General features: G+C 47.0%; 1 protein-coding gene across 3 annotated transcripts in view; it reads right to left on the reverse strand.

Moving 5' to 3' along the window:
- The window catches only part of KCNAB2 (potassium voltage-gated channel subfamily A regulatory beta subunit 2), a 1,185,210-nt gene that overhangs the window by 987,521 nt on the left and 182,801 nt on the right, over positions 1 to 14,888 (reverse strand). The window contains exon 2 of one of the 3 annotated variants that reach the window (XM_086921729.1): positions 12,224 to 12,321. The gene's annotated coding sequence lies outside the window, so the exon portion shown is untranslated. Of the gene's footprint in view, positions 1 to 12,223; positions 12,322 to 14,888 lie in introns of those variants that run through there. The other 2 variants (XM_086921727.1, XM_086921726.1) reach the window with 2 other exon arrangements.

Here is a 14,888-nt window from a genome sequence, read left to right on the forward strand (position 1 = left end):
GCAAGTTGGGGATAAAGAGTGGATAAGCCACCATAGACTCGCAAGCTCGATGCGCATGCGCATCGACAGGCGAGACCTAAAAAGGAGGGACACACCCAAAATGGTGAAAAGATGAAAGTTTTATGAATGGAGTGACTCTGTATTGTGGGCTGTCAGTGAGGGGAGATATATATAGGGCAGGGTGTTGGTGGAATATGGCATGGATCTGTAACTGTGACCTTTGACCTAACTAAAAAGAACGAGTGTAGCATAACATTTTCAACTGTGTAACTGGGATTAGTTTTGATAAAGCTGCAAAGGGTGGCTACAGAAAAACACATGTCGGCTACACGTGCCACAAATGTAGAAGTGGTTGTAAACTACTCTGAACCATTATTTGACAGTAATTCTTGGGGATACTGGCGGATCTTTGCAACAGAAGCAAAAAGCCAGTGATCTGTCTTTTCAGTTAACTGAGGGTTTTAAAACTCCGCCACTAAGAGTAGTTCTTGGCCTAGTAGTTCATGGAGTGGTATCATATGATGAACATGCAAATACAGTGGTGGCCGGGTCTCAGCATTTGCTCACACGTGGTGGGAGATTTGAAAACTGTATTATATAGCTTCTGATTTTATAAGAATGTGTTATACCCCTATCTTTGCAGGTCTCATTCTCAGCTCTTACACTTTGCTCCTGTCCTGTTTTAAATGGACTTGCAGTCGGAATCTGTATCAATTTCTTATCCTTGATCATGGGTTGTACTCTTATTGCTTTCATTTTTGAGTGGCATCAAAGCATGCTCTGTTCGTAATAAACTTTTTCCATCTCCTGTAGGAAATGCGACCTGGATCAACCCATTCTAGGTTTAGGTTTCTAGATGATATAGTTGTTTCATTTTGGATCTGAATCTTGATTGATCTGTGTGGACCATAAGTCATTAGTGGAAAGCAGTGCACAGATTTTGTTTTCATTGTTGACATGTACAGATCATTACGCTTTATTATCAAGGTATTTCATTGTTTTAAGGAGTGAGCGGATATTTTAAATTTACATAACTTGTGAAGATGTGTCTTAAACTAACCTTATTTCTAGGTACCTACTAGGTAGAGATTAATTCTTGAACTAATTGTCCAAGCGAAAATTACAACTGGGACACTCTTTCGTCTCTCACAGTTTTTTCTCAAATTAACTAGGATATACATTTCTTTTGCGGTTGTGTAGAGAGATAGTGTTATCAAAAAGTTTCAAAACTACCAATAATATAGCCACATCTGTTATAAATAGTTGCTCTTTTGACCATTTTTGTGGTTCCTGGATGAAGCTTTATACATCTTTCTCAGAGAAAAGGATAACTGACAAGTGGCTCTCACCTGAGTTATATTCCTCCCTGCAACCCAAAAAAGTCAGTCTGCATACAATTTTTTGATATTTTTGCTAATGGTTATTAATCACACATTATCGATTTTTTGTCTGCAATGTACATTAGAATGAATGTAAGTATCATAATCCGCTCAGCAACAATTAGGGCAAAGGTTAAGAATGGCCCAAACATATTAGATCCTTTTTGGGTCTCGCCTGGTGACGCAGCGCGAAAGCGTGGTCACCAGCGAGATCTATTGTTAGCTACTTGCCTCTCAAGTGGTACAGACCGGGACACTCGCAGGGCTGGAGATTGGGGTCTGTGGACGCGCCAGTGAACACGTGCATGTGCACATCTCCCTTCTGTCATCGCAAGCTTCATGTTATTTTCACTTTCTTTTTCTAATGCGCACGCGCACTCCAAGCGCGGCACACTCCGTCTTGTTGTATTCATCCGGGGCCCTGCGTGTGATCCGGTAGGTTTCTCCTTCCACCAGCCATCATGTCTCCTTCACATCCAGCCCACAGAAGTTGTAACAAGTAGTCGCAGGTGTTACAGCTGCAGCACCCACCTTCCTGTATTCGAGGAATTCCCACGATTGCTGCTTAAAAATAATCGCCACTAAACACTGGTATTCCTCTCTCCCTAGCACCATAGCAGTCCAGTTCCAGACCCTCAACCCTTCCACTGCTCTTCCCTCTAAGCACCCCTCCTCAGTGGTATAGATCACACTCGCCCGCTTCCCTCCCCCCCTATTTAGGAGTGGAATCTCCCGGTGCTCCACGCCTGCAGCTGTCCCCGTTACCGCTTACCGTGCCCTTCTCGTCCTCGCTCTGGCACCTCTCACAATACTCTCCTTCCACAGCCAGGCAGAGGTTAAGGTCCAACCTGCGAACCCCACAGAGCGGCGCACCTCCCGGTCCCTGGACAGCCTGCTCATCCCCAGCCCTCTCGCAGCACCTCCACCCGCCTCTAGCACTCCATCAGCGGCTTCTCCCTCCCACCGGAAGAGCAACCTCGCTGCACGAGACCCGTTTCCTGACTCACGGCAGCTCGGGCCAATCGGGACACCAGCCGAGTGCAGTGGCTGATAGAAGCAGATAGACTGTAGAAAGTGCACTTAAGATAGGTCATCCCATAGGGATGAGCGTCGGAGGCTTCGGCTAGGGGCAAAACAAGATAAGATTAATTAAGTGATGCTGTACTGCCAGTGTAATACGTGTAAAATAGATTCCAATCACGATGGTGGTTGCACCTTTCACAGAAACAAAAATATGGGCCATTTTCCTGTTTAAAATACTGAAATGGCCTGCACATGATATTTAAATATGACTTTCCTATAAAATCGTCTGATTTAATTTAAGCCTCATTTCAAGCCGCTGCCCACCCACTCTGAGCAATCCGTGGGCAATGCTACTCCCTCAACACCTTTGTATGCACCTGCCCGCCCACTCCCCAAACCCCTGCCCGCTCCCTGGGCACACACCGAGCAAGGTGTCTCCGATCACGGCCGCTCTTCTGGGCTCTCAGCCCAGTTGTGTGCATGCCTGCTTCCTGCCAGCCCCTCCTTCTCGCCACTTTCTCCGGGCTCTCAGCCCTGTTTGTACGTACTTGCCTGTCCATCCTTATTGCTTTTCATGCACTCGCAACCCCGCTTTATGCATGCCTGATGCCTGCCTGTCCCCCCTTCTCACTGCTTTTCCCGGGCTCTTAGACTGGGTGCCTGCCTGTCCCTCCTAACTGCTTTCTCTGGGCTCTGAGCCCCGGTTTGTGTATGTCTGCTGCCTGTCTGTCTGTCCCAATCCTCTCACCGCTTTCTCCAGACTCTTAGTCCTGTTTTGTGCGTCCCTGCTCCTTGACTTTCCTTCCTTCTCAGTGCTACCCAGTACTCTACCATCTAGGATGTTTCTACTCCTACCGTTTCCTTTAGTAAATCTAGGAAACCTTATTTCATGCACATGCAACCAAGAAAAAAACTTTACCAAAGTCATAGGGACACCACCCTCCGGCACAGTTCTATATCAAAGGCAATGTGCATAAAACTGGACATGAAAAATACAGAATGTGTCAAAATAAGAAACATATGAATATAATTAGGACCGCATAATTTTTACTCAGAAGGTGCTGAAGGTTGTGGGCCCTATACCAAGGTTGTGTGATCTTGATTGCTTCTCATGCATCGTTAACCCATCAACAGACACTCCTTGGCTTTTAAACTCACTGTACTTTTTCCGTCACCTTCTTTTACTGCTTTCTTTTTTGCTCTCTCATATTCTGGGTCAAAGTATGATGAAGACAAGCATTTGCAATGCAATAGGTCTCGCATTTGCGAGAGTTTAAACTATTGGCATTGTAAATGACAATGCCTTTAATTTATGTTTTCAAAACCAATATGTAAATAAAAGGCATTGCCATTTACAATGCCAGTAGCTCAAACTCTCACAACTGCGAGACCTTTTGCATTGCAAATGCTTGTTTTAAATATGGCACCATGGCAAAGTTACTACGGACTGAATGAGATAAGATAAGAGTTTCACTACCTAGGCTCAATAGACTTGGTGGTGTAAGATTTGCAATGAATCCAAGACGTTCACACTCTGTACAAGACAGTGTTGGACACCTTGGTGACTGGAGTTTGCAAATGCTCCGAAAGGAAGCATTACTGAACATCCGGCAGATAATCTAAATGATATTAATTTAAAAAATGCCTTACTTCAAGGCTTGGGTCCTCCCTGAAGAGACTGATGGTCTTCCATCTCCTGTGTTGCAAGCTACAGCCCCGGACCATCTCATAATTAAGAGCTGTATGCTGAATTTAGAAGCCTCAAAAAGATTTCACACACTGTTTACTTAAAACATTTCTAGTAGTCGGATGAATCCCTGAGCAGGACATCCTAGACTTTACACAACATCTGCACCCAAGTTAGTCCTTTGAGCCCATACAGCTCCTCTAACAGTAGTCATCTGGTTAGTAATATTCAAACCAAGGGGAAGCCGTTAACCCATAATTTGTCACTATTCAGCATCAGAAACCAACGTCGCAATTCCAGGTCTCTTTTGACAATAATGGCTCCTTGTTCACTTGTTTCTCCCTACTACTCCTCACTTTCTTATAACTCTGATGATGAAATAATTAATATAGTTGCATCTTCCATAGTACATACTGGCACACGTACAGAAGCAGATGATCATAAATAATAAGAGTTTTGCAAACAAGTCTTTTTACTGTGTATCTTTACATCAGACCACACAGTATATACATTGTACAGTGTGGGACAAACAGACAAAACACAGTAATGACATTTCTTATTATTGGTATATTGATCCCGCCCATTATTACCTCAACTGGGTCGCTCCCCGTTATGATAGATATACTCATCAGGTCAGAGCAGCTACTTTCAGAGGGTTACAATCTTCAGAACTCGGGTTAATAATCGCAAGTAGACAAGTAGTACTGCAATATCGGACAACTAGCCTTAGGATAATTCTCCTGCACTTTCCTTCCGCTGCTCGCTACAGCACCCATATGATTGCTTTCTGCACCATAACATGGCACCTTTCAGGATGTCCAAGAAGATAGCTGCATGCAAGAGTTCAAATTCTCCACTGTAGCTTCTCAGAGTATGTCAAGGCCTCTCACTCTGCGCTCATCACCCGTGTGCGCCACCACAAGGGTTGCAGTCACTTTGCCAATCAGTTTCAAGACATACACACATAAGAATCCGCTTTCTTTAGGCTGAAAGGAAATACTTTTCTGTAGTTCTGATTTCTATGAATATTATATCCAACACAGTCCATTTTGGGGTCGAAAGAAAGGCACCCAACATAACATTGTCAATGTGTTAGGAAATCCATAAACAATCATACTTATGAGCCTAGGGTCCCCCTTACATAAAATAAAAAAAATAAAAAAACAAGAATGTGGTGCACGTGTAAGGGGCTCTAATGCCCCCGGGGCGAGTGCGTTCACATGGCACTGGAAAAAGAGCATTTTGGGTGTCTTTTTCACATGGTTACAATCGAATTGGATTCAGTGGTAATAGCATTTCCTAAATGCTCATTGCTTTTGTACATGTGCTTAGGAAATCACTCACAGGAACTCCCTATTTGTGATTTCCTATTTTGGTAATTGCAAAATGCTATTTCTACAGGGTAGAAATCCCAATTTGCGACCGTGTTTCTTCTTTTTTCCATATGGAAAGCCTATTTAGCATTTCACAAAAGCCTGTTAAGAAATGCTAAATGGCTTCGTACATATGGGCCAAAGTGATTACTGCTGCCGAGATCCTGCATGGCTTCGCCAATCCAGATCATAATTCCATTAAATCGCTTGAAATAATTTTAAAAAATGTTCTTTTTTTGTAATTTATTTATTTTTAATATTAATTCAGCAAAAAAGATGAAAAATAGGAAAAGGTTGCACGTGAACTTAGGCTTTTTATGGACAGTCCTTTTGAGGATCATCCCAAAAACAAAGTAGACAATATTTGTAAAGCATATGTAATGTGCCACTCTAATGTCAAATATACAAAAATGCAGGAAGAAAATACTCGTCGAAAAAGGGAAGTTGTAGGATGACAGACAAATGGGTACATATTTGTAAACTCAGATGAAAAGGTAAGGTGTTCCAGAGTCTGGATGCGGAAACAGTGAAACTCCGGCTCCCCTTCCTAGAGGACTGCTTGCAGAGGACTGCTTGCAGAGGACCATAAGGTCCTGCCAGATTAGATCTTTGAAAACGACTGCTGATAAAAGCCAGGGACGCATTTATTAAAACCTTATGAATAATACAAAGGGCTTTAAAACCGAACCCGGTGCTTAATAGGGACCCAGTTCAGTGTTGAAGCATCGGGCTGGCATGTGAGCGATGTGGGGTCAATAATACGTCCAGCCACAGTGATTTGAATAAACTGTAAGGTATGTAACAAGCATCAGGGCAGGTCCGGGTACAGGGACCCAATCAGGGCCCACACTGCAATATGATTACTACACGAAGAGCGTAGAAAATTGTCACAACTTTTGGCAATATTTGTTGGATTTTCAAGTGTTTTAAATTGTTGAACTTGAAAGATAAGCTTCTGGTAGCTAAAGAGAGGTGGCGTACGGTGGGGATTTAAAGGGATAAAGATTAAATCACAATAAATGTATGATTGCTGTGCAGCTGTTTAGCTTCCATATTTGACGAGTGAAAAAGTGAGATGAAAAACGAGCAGCAGGATGTTGTTGGTGGGGGGTTGGGGCAGCAAGGATTCTGTCCTATATTACAACAGTGTGAATTAACGCCCCAAGATGCAACATAATCTGTATAGGCTGTAGGAGGCAGGAAAAACCCTGAAAGCAGATGTTAGTATAGAATCACTATTATGTAAAACTGCTGGGATTCCGAATGCTTCTTTCCCATAATTCAGCGTGCCTGGTACATAGTAGATAGATTATCTTTGTGGAATAATTTATCAGTGCCCAGAAATAGGATTCCTAACAATTGTTTTTAATACATTCGAAACTTCTGCATTCTCAACAGCGTGCTGCTTGACACTTCAATTTTAGATCAGAGATGGGACTCACTTCTCTCGCCGAGTTCACAAATACCCACTGGATCCAAAAAGAAATTAAAACACTGGATCTCTGTAATATAGTCTGCCTCCTGTAACAAATGAAAGGCTGCATTAGGCTTGGGTACAGGTGCATCACACAGGGCAGAGGTGGCCTCTGTGTTAGAGAATGCCTCCCTAAATTCTATGTCAGGACTGGAGGCAAGGATTATGCCTTCTCTTTACTTTATTCAACAGCAGCCAATATTAACAAGAAACAAACTACTTTTCCCATGAACCTTTGGGAAAACTGTAATATAGAGAAAATGTCCAATCGGGAAACAGTCTTGTCGCCTCCAATCAGTGACAATCCAGCTCAACATAGTCCGTCCTCACTGTCCTTCAGCCTCTTTCTTCGCTGCTGCGCAGCCGAGATAAGTGCCTTTCTTGACTCTGCTTATTTCTTGAGCTATTGTTTATGGTGCCTTTGATATTTGATATGCACGTCTGATTTTGCAGCTGTACCGTGTTTCCTTTGATGGTATTTTTCTTGCTGTTAACATTGTTGAGTTCTCTTTCCCTTTGTAATAGCGTTTTCTCCCTTGTCGGTTATTGTGAACGCAGGAGCGTTTTCCTCTCCTATGCAGCCTTTTACCTGGTGCAGCTCGGCGCTGACCTCCCGCCGCCAGGTGGTGCAGGAGGCAGCGCGAGACTCGGCACGCATGTTTCAATTCCTGAGGGGATTGCGCGGCCGCCGCAGTCTCCCGAGTTATCCGGCGTGAGGGAGAAGCCTGTGTGGTGTGTACCGATCGTGTAGCATCAGTCTTTTCCATGCTCATGACGAGCTGAGCTCGTCATGAGGCACGGTGGTCCAGTGCTCAGGACGCTCGTCATGGGCCGTGGAACGCTCAGGTGAGGGGAGAATTCCCCTGCTGTGCTGAGCGTTCCACGGGAGCCAATGCACCTGTGACGAGCTGAGCTCGTCATGAGCACAGGAGCACTGTAGCTCATGACAAGCTCAGCTCGTCATGAGCATGGGAGCGCCGTGCGCGCCCCCCCCCCAGCACAGCGGGGGAATTACCCCCGCAGCGAAGGGGTTAATGGCCAATCGAGTTATAAGCTCTGCAGCCTCAGACTGAGACACATTAAAATACCGGCAGCAGAGTCTGTATTGTTTTGGTTGAACAGCCAGTTTCAGTCTGTATTGTCCAGGCTTCTACTGCCTGTTGGGGACAGTACCCAGGCCGGATTACCACGATATATTAATAATTATACCAGGTTTCGTGTCCCTGGGCTTAGACCCGTAATACTGCAAAATCCTGACACAAAAGTTTAGGCTGCCCCTAAAATAACGCCTTCTGGGGGGCGTGTCCAAGATGGCGGCGTGAGCAGACATGTAGTCTCACTGCTCCCGCCGACGGCCGTTCTTTAGCACTGGTTCTGGCGTTCCTGGACCCACTGAAACGGGTCTGGGGCCTGTCCGGACTGTGAGAAAAGAGGATCGAGGAGGAAGGACCGACCAGGAGATTGGCACCGAAAGGGACAGGCCGGGCTTTGCTCACGAGTGGCGGAGCGCCCTTCCCCCACGGGGGCGAGATCGAGGCCCGGAGCTGTTCACGAGGGAGGACGCTGAACGGTGGACTCCCGAGGCCCGGAGATGAGCGGCCGCTGGTCCTGTCGCAGCGGCCGTGCGAAGCTTAGCGTGCGAACACCGACGAACCCACCCCCTACGGAGTCGAGGGCGAGACACAGCGAGGCATGGTGCAACGGGCGCTGAGTGGAGGCCCCAGCAGTCCAGAAAAGTCAGCGGGCGGTCCTGCAGCCGCGGACGGCCGGAGTTCTGCAAAGGAGGAGAGGGCAGCGATGGGAGGCCTGATGAGCTGAGGAGCTGGGCGGCGGAGCTATGGTGGTCCAAAAGTGACCGGCTGCGGCGTGGAGGGCCCCTGAAGCCATCCGGTGGAGCTGCGATCTACGGGCCTGGTGGCTGGGTGTCTGAGGAAGGAGAGCCTCTCTGGTGTGCAAGAGCTTCCTGGGGCGTGGGGAGAACGGCGAGCTGGTGGAGGAGACCGGGGACTGCAACCCGACCGGCCCGGTGAAGACCGCAACACCATTTTGAGGGCGCCTGTGAAACTCCACGCTGCAGCACCGGCCTAATGAACGGAGCCTGCGATCCGCGCTCCGGCAGAGAGGGAGCCGGACGGCCGGCGGAAACGAGGAACAGGGGTTCTAGGGCCGGGCCCGGAGGCTGTGATGAGGTGAGGACAACATTGGACTATAGGCCGGGGCTGGGACGGCGGGCACCACGGCCGCGGGGAGGTCGTCTGCGGAACTCAGTGGAGGTGAACGAAGGGTTGCCTGCAGCACGGGGAGAGGAGGGGGTCCCTCACTAGAGGACAGTGTCGGCTTGGTGGCATAGGTGGACGGGAAGAGGCTGTGCCAGCTTAAGTGGGGTAGAGCTAACAGTGCCGCTGAAGACCTGATCCGCACCGCGCAGACAGAAGGTGGGGGTCCCTGGCCTAGGGCACAGAGCCTGTCCGTGCCCGGCTGTCCTGGGGAACGGATTGGTTTGTCGTCGGTCAGCGTTGATAATCACCACGGGGGATGTCCACTACCAGAGGCCCCCGAGGCAAGACAGTGAAGGAACTTTTTGCGAAAACACAGGCCGCCCGGACCGAGGACACTGCGACGCTGGTTTCGAGGAAGATGGGGCTGGAAGCAGAGGGTCTGCAGCGAGAGCACCGACGGAGAGAGCGGGGCCTCATACTCCCGAGCGGGGCCTCATACTCCCGAGCGGTTGCCGGGTTGAGGTGAGGCCATCACCCACACAAAGCTGGGAAGAAGACACTTCTCCTTCCCTCCAGTGGACTCTTAAGTATACTAGTTCATGGTTTATATGTGACTCTGGATGAGTACATTTTTCACTTATGCATTCCATATGTAGTTGCAGTAGCTGTTTTTCTGTTTTAAAGGTCCTGGAGAAAGCTGAGCTATGTGCTCTAACAGCTGAAACATGTCGACCACACTGCACAGCGCCTCTGAGTAGTCGTACTACTTGGCGTGTTTTTAATCTTTGACACTCGGACCCCCTTTGCAATGTTCTTCGGTGTCCTGGTAGTCAATTTTATTTTACACTTTCCTTGAGCACTGCACACTGTCTATTCACAATACTTCTTGGGGTCACAACAGGACCACATTTCTTTGACGTCCCCTCCTGATCGACACTACATGGTCAGATTCGGTTCGGGATGATCATTTGATTCCTATGTGACGCAATTCCACCACATGGGTGGTCTGATGGGAATTTTTCTGGTCCTGTTGATGACAAAGAGTTTCTACTGTTGCAACCCTTCTTCTCATGCACTCACCACTAGTACCTCACGGTCTCCAGTGCGGTCACACACCACTGTCAGACCTTGCCTGTTCTTTTATGTGTTTTGTATCTTGGCATAGGGAAGCGAACAGGAAGGTCAATAAATATTCCCCCCGACCCTCCACACACCTGTTTTGTTTGTATAAAGTTCTAGGCAATAACCAAATTGGATAATTTCTCTCACCCACCTGTCCGTGGTAATTGCGTGCCAGACAGGTAGGAACTGTTGGAGTCTGCCTCCGACCGGTGTTAGGTGGTCTGGAGGTAGCGTGATGAAGTCACTGTTTTATGACAGTGGAGGCTCTGGTGTTATTGCCTCCACGTCCTCTTCCCTTATTATTGTTGCCCCTATAACCTCCTCTGTTTGTGTTTTTGTTGAAGGAACCTTGTGTGTTACTTTTGTATCATGAAGATGTTTGCGAGGTATTTCCTTGTGTAGTTGCTCTGTGGTCGACGGATTTTGGAACAGTAGGCTTGTTCGGGTCGGCGACCTTGTTTAGTTCGGCGCTCTTCTGCTGGGTGACCTTGTTCGGTTCGACTACCTTTTTGGGGTCGACAGTTTTTGGCTGAGCGGCCTTTTTGTGGTCGACAGTCTTCTTTGGCTCGACGCTTTTTGGCTGTACGGCCTTTTTCGGTTCGACGCCCTTCGGGTCGACGACCTTTTTTGGCTCTGGAACCTTCTTCGGGACAATGGTACTGGGCCCTGGGGTCTCTGAAGGTTTCTGTTTCGGTGCCGAGCGGGATGGCGGTGCTGGCGAAACTTTTTTCTGATCTTGGCTAAGGCCTTTTGGCGATGCCTCGATCGGAGCCTTTGGTAACGGGGTAATTGATGTTGGGGGCAGGGTACTCACGATTTGCCCCGGTGGGATCTCGTCATCGGATTCCTCAACGGTGACGATCTCTAGGTCTGAGTCTGGAGCTTCCGGTAGTTCCTGGTCATCATCGAAGATGTTGTCCGGTTCCGGTGCCTGTCGCTGCATCTCTTGCCTAGCGGCCCGTCGGATCTGTATCGTTTTCTTCGACCGAAATTGGGCGCAGGCTGGGCAGGTTTCTTCCCTATGGTCTGGGGAAAGGCACTTGCTGCATACTGAGTGTTTGTCAGTATGTGGGAACTTGGAGTGGCATTATGGGCACTTTTTAAACGGGCTTCTTTCCATCGACGGAAGGCTCACGTGGCGTCGAAAAGGCCCAAAGGCCCGCGTTGACGACCGAGTCGAGATGGAAAGCTGGATCGAGTAGAGAGGTACCGAACGAGAACAATACCGTCGAAATCGAAGGCCTTTTGGCCTTTAAAAAAGTTTGTTTTCGATTCCAAAGTTGAGTATAGGAGTTAGCATCCGAACCCAATGGTGGAAAAAAACAATCTGAGGATGGAGAAGATGCCCATGCGCACTGTAGTCCAGGGGAGGAGTCACCTATCTTGTGATACTTCGAAGACTCTTCCAAGACACCAAAGTGTAATCATCCGGACCCAACACTAGGCGGCGATCTATGCACAGATATGAATTCAGCAGCCCACATGCCTCGAACATAAGGTATTTGAAAACATTACAAGAGCCAAGAAGCAATATCCAGTGATGGTAAAATACTGAGCAGCGAGTAAAAGTTCATGAGTCATTCTTGAGACTACAGCAAAATGATGAACCTCATTGGACAGTCTCCTAGCTTCAGACACTGTATGGAGGAAAAGCACGCTATTCAAATAATATGCATGTTCTTTTATGTATATAGGGCTATTATCTTTCGAGGCACTGCACAAAACCCTGAAAGTAGTCCAGTGCATGTCAAAACAATATTTGGAACCATGCTGAGCGAATATGTTCATTCTTCACAAACGTGTTTCTCCATCTCAGCTACTAAAGCAAAAATAGTCTTCCAAACCAACACAAATCTAGAGACGGAGCTTATACTTGTAGTAAAAATAAAATAAAATTATGGCGGGCTAAAAATAAGCTACACAGAGTACGTACAGTGGAAACTTACAGAAGTTATAAATGGTTACCTATTCATCTGGTCTTCATCATCACAGCTGCTAAGCATGGAGGAGGAGTTGGTATCCTAGAGGCAGGCAGCATAACCTCCTAAAAAATAAAGGAAAAACATGTGGTCATATGTGGGAAATTCCTATTGCCCGAAGCCCAGGACACATTGTTTGAGATTGATCGGACAGCACTAGCTCTTAGGCTGCAGTTTACAGTGCTCGAAAGGGAACAGTGTGCTGCTGCCCAGACAGGATCTGTATCCCAATAAAAAAAAGGTGCTCAAACTTGTATTCATGATTAATTTTTTGCAAAATCTTTACTGTTAGTATGAGCTCTCTTAGAAATACAGCGAGCTCGAAGCTCGCCTTGCTTTACTGACAGTGGTTCCAATCCAAAACACTTACACGGTTGCAAAATAAAACTATTACTATTTGGCGGTGTAGAACGCTCCCAGAAAGCTCTCTGATCGTATGCAAATACAAGCATTAGAATGGAAGCAAGGCAGCAGATTGTTTGCATTCAAAATCAAATCTACCCCAAAAAATCTTTACAAATTGAAAAACTAAAAGGGACGGTCAGAGACAATTTCTTCAAGTTATCATTTAATAAAACATGTTTGAAGCATTGCAATGTTTGAATAAAATGAATTAGAAGCATATAATTATGGGCAACATTTGAAAAAAATTAATTAGGGGCCCAAGCCTTAAAGAAAGTTACAAAAATGTGCACCTGGGGGAACGGCCTTGGAATTCGCACATGTTCCAGTAGACCTGGAAACCTGCAACAAATATAAATTTAAACACTTGGCTGCTAAGGGCACTTAGGCTTTATAATGAGATTTCCATTGAAATGAATGGGAGGGGCATGACGAGTTACCCTGGTCATTAGCATCCAAGAGGTTAAGGTGTTCTAGCAAACATTTGTGAATTCAATTTTTACAACTGCCAATACAAAACTATATATGTGCTCATTTTTAGTGAGTGGGCTTTAGAAATCTGAACACATGCTTTTGCTTGTGACCTAAAGCTTGCGGTTACGCACGCGCTTATGCGCACATCTGCCATCTGGCTTTCCTCTTGCTCTCGCAGACTGCTCTCCCAAGCGAGCGCTCCTCGCTCCGCCTCTCCGTTTTGCTTGCGCTTCAGCTGTCCTTCCCCCTCCCCCACCAATGAGCGCGTCTCGCAGCGGTGTGTCTTGCTGTTTTAATGCGGACAACACAATCAGTTTAGTGATGGGTCAAATTGACTGTAACCACATATACCAGCATATACCAGCCCATAAAAGCTGACAGCGGAGAAGCGTGGCTCAATGGTTAGAGCGGCAGACCCTGATGCAGAGGTCTGGCCCGGGACCAGTGTTCAATTCCCACCTCGGCTCTTGGACTCAATCTCCCCGGACCTGATCATTCTCGCCTTGGTGCCTAGTCTAATCATGGGTCCCACTCTGTGACTCTGGGCAATAGCTTGCTTAATCTCCACAACGGCCCCAGCAGTGCTTGGATGCCTGGCTTCACCTTGGGGGTGCCCAGGAGTGGACATCTCACAGGAAAGCAAGGAAGGGTTCCACAGCGGTATGAATACAGCGCTACGAGACCTCTGGGTAGAAGGCGCTATATAAATACAAACACACTGCGGCCTCAACACCCGCCGGGACTAGAGTCCCTTGCTTGCGCCCACCTGCCTGCCGTTTCTCCCTCTGTGCCTCCCCATAGGCCAGCCAACCGCCAGCAGGCACAAAGTGTGAAACACACCAGGGCACCATGTGTTTCCGCCGTACTGCTCTCTTGCTGCTCCTCGACACCTCTGTGCTCACCTCATTCTTCAAGCGCCAGCGACCGTAAACTTGTTAACCCATCAAAGGGTGAAAAGAGTGGTACACTGCGAGGTCTGACTCAGGGTCAGCCCTGGAAGCCTCGGCATCCCAGCGTAATCTGCCATGATCACTTTAAACTATTGCCACTCTGTCCGTCACTCAATCGCCATCTGCCTGCCTTTGCCCCTCTAAAACTCAGCGCTTACCTGAATCTTTAAGCGCCAGAGGCCGTAGACCAGTTAACCCTCGCAAAGGGTGTGAAGAGCAGAACACTTTGAGGCCGCATCTGCCCCAGTACTGAGATCATCGAACCTCCCGCACAATCGCCCCACAGAAGAGCGCGTTGGGGCAAAGGGACACAGTTCCTCCCTCCACATGCACAAAACACATTACATTGCCCTCCATAGGCCCTGTGCATAGCGCCATAGCTATACACAAATCAAACCTTTGCATCTTTGTAAAATGAAGGGCAATTAGAGTGTTTGTTATTTTATTTATTTATAAAGTTTTATATAGCGCAAACAAGATCCCGAAGGATATCAGAGCGCTTTATAAAAATGATGGAAGGAAGGACATAAGAGTAATGACGACATCAAGTAAGAATAAAAAATAAAAACAATAAAAAAAGGAATAATTACAAGGTTACAAGGCAGATAAGACAGGATGAGTAATACAATAAACAGGTATATAGCAGGCTATGCAGGAAGGCACATTATGCGGTAAGGAAGAACAGCATCAAATGTTTGTACAGTGAACGTAGGACCACTAGCTTCGAGCAGGAGATACCTAGCCCAATTATGGTAAAAATATATTAATTCGGACTCTTTTGGCTTCCAGTTTGAAAGCGGTTGTTG

This window comes from Lissotriton vulgaris, chromosome 5 (assembly GCF_964263255.1).
Source record: "Lissotriton vulgaris chromosome 5, aLisVul1.2, whole genome shotgun sequence".
Taxonomy (NCBI): Eukaryota; Metazoa; Chordata; class Amphibia; order Caudata; family Salamandridae; genus Lissotriton; species Lissotriton vulgaris.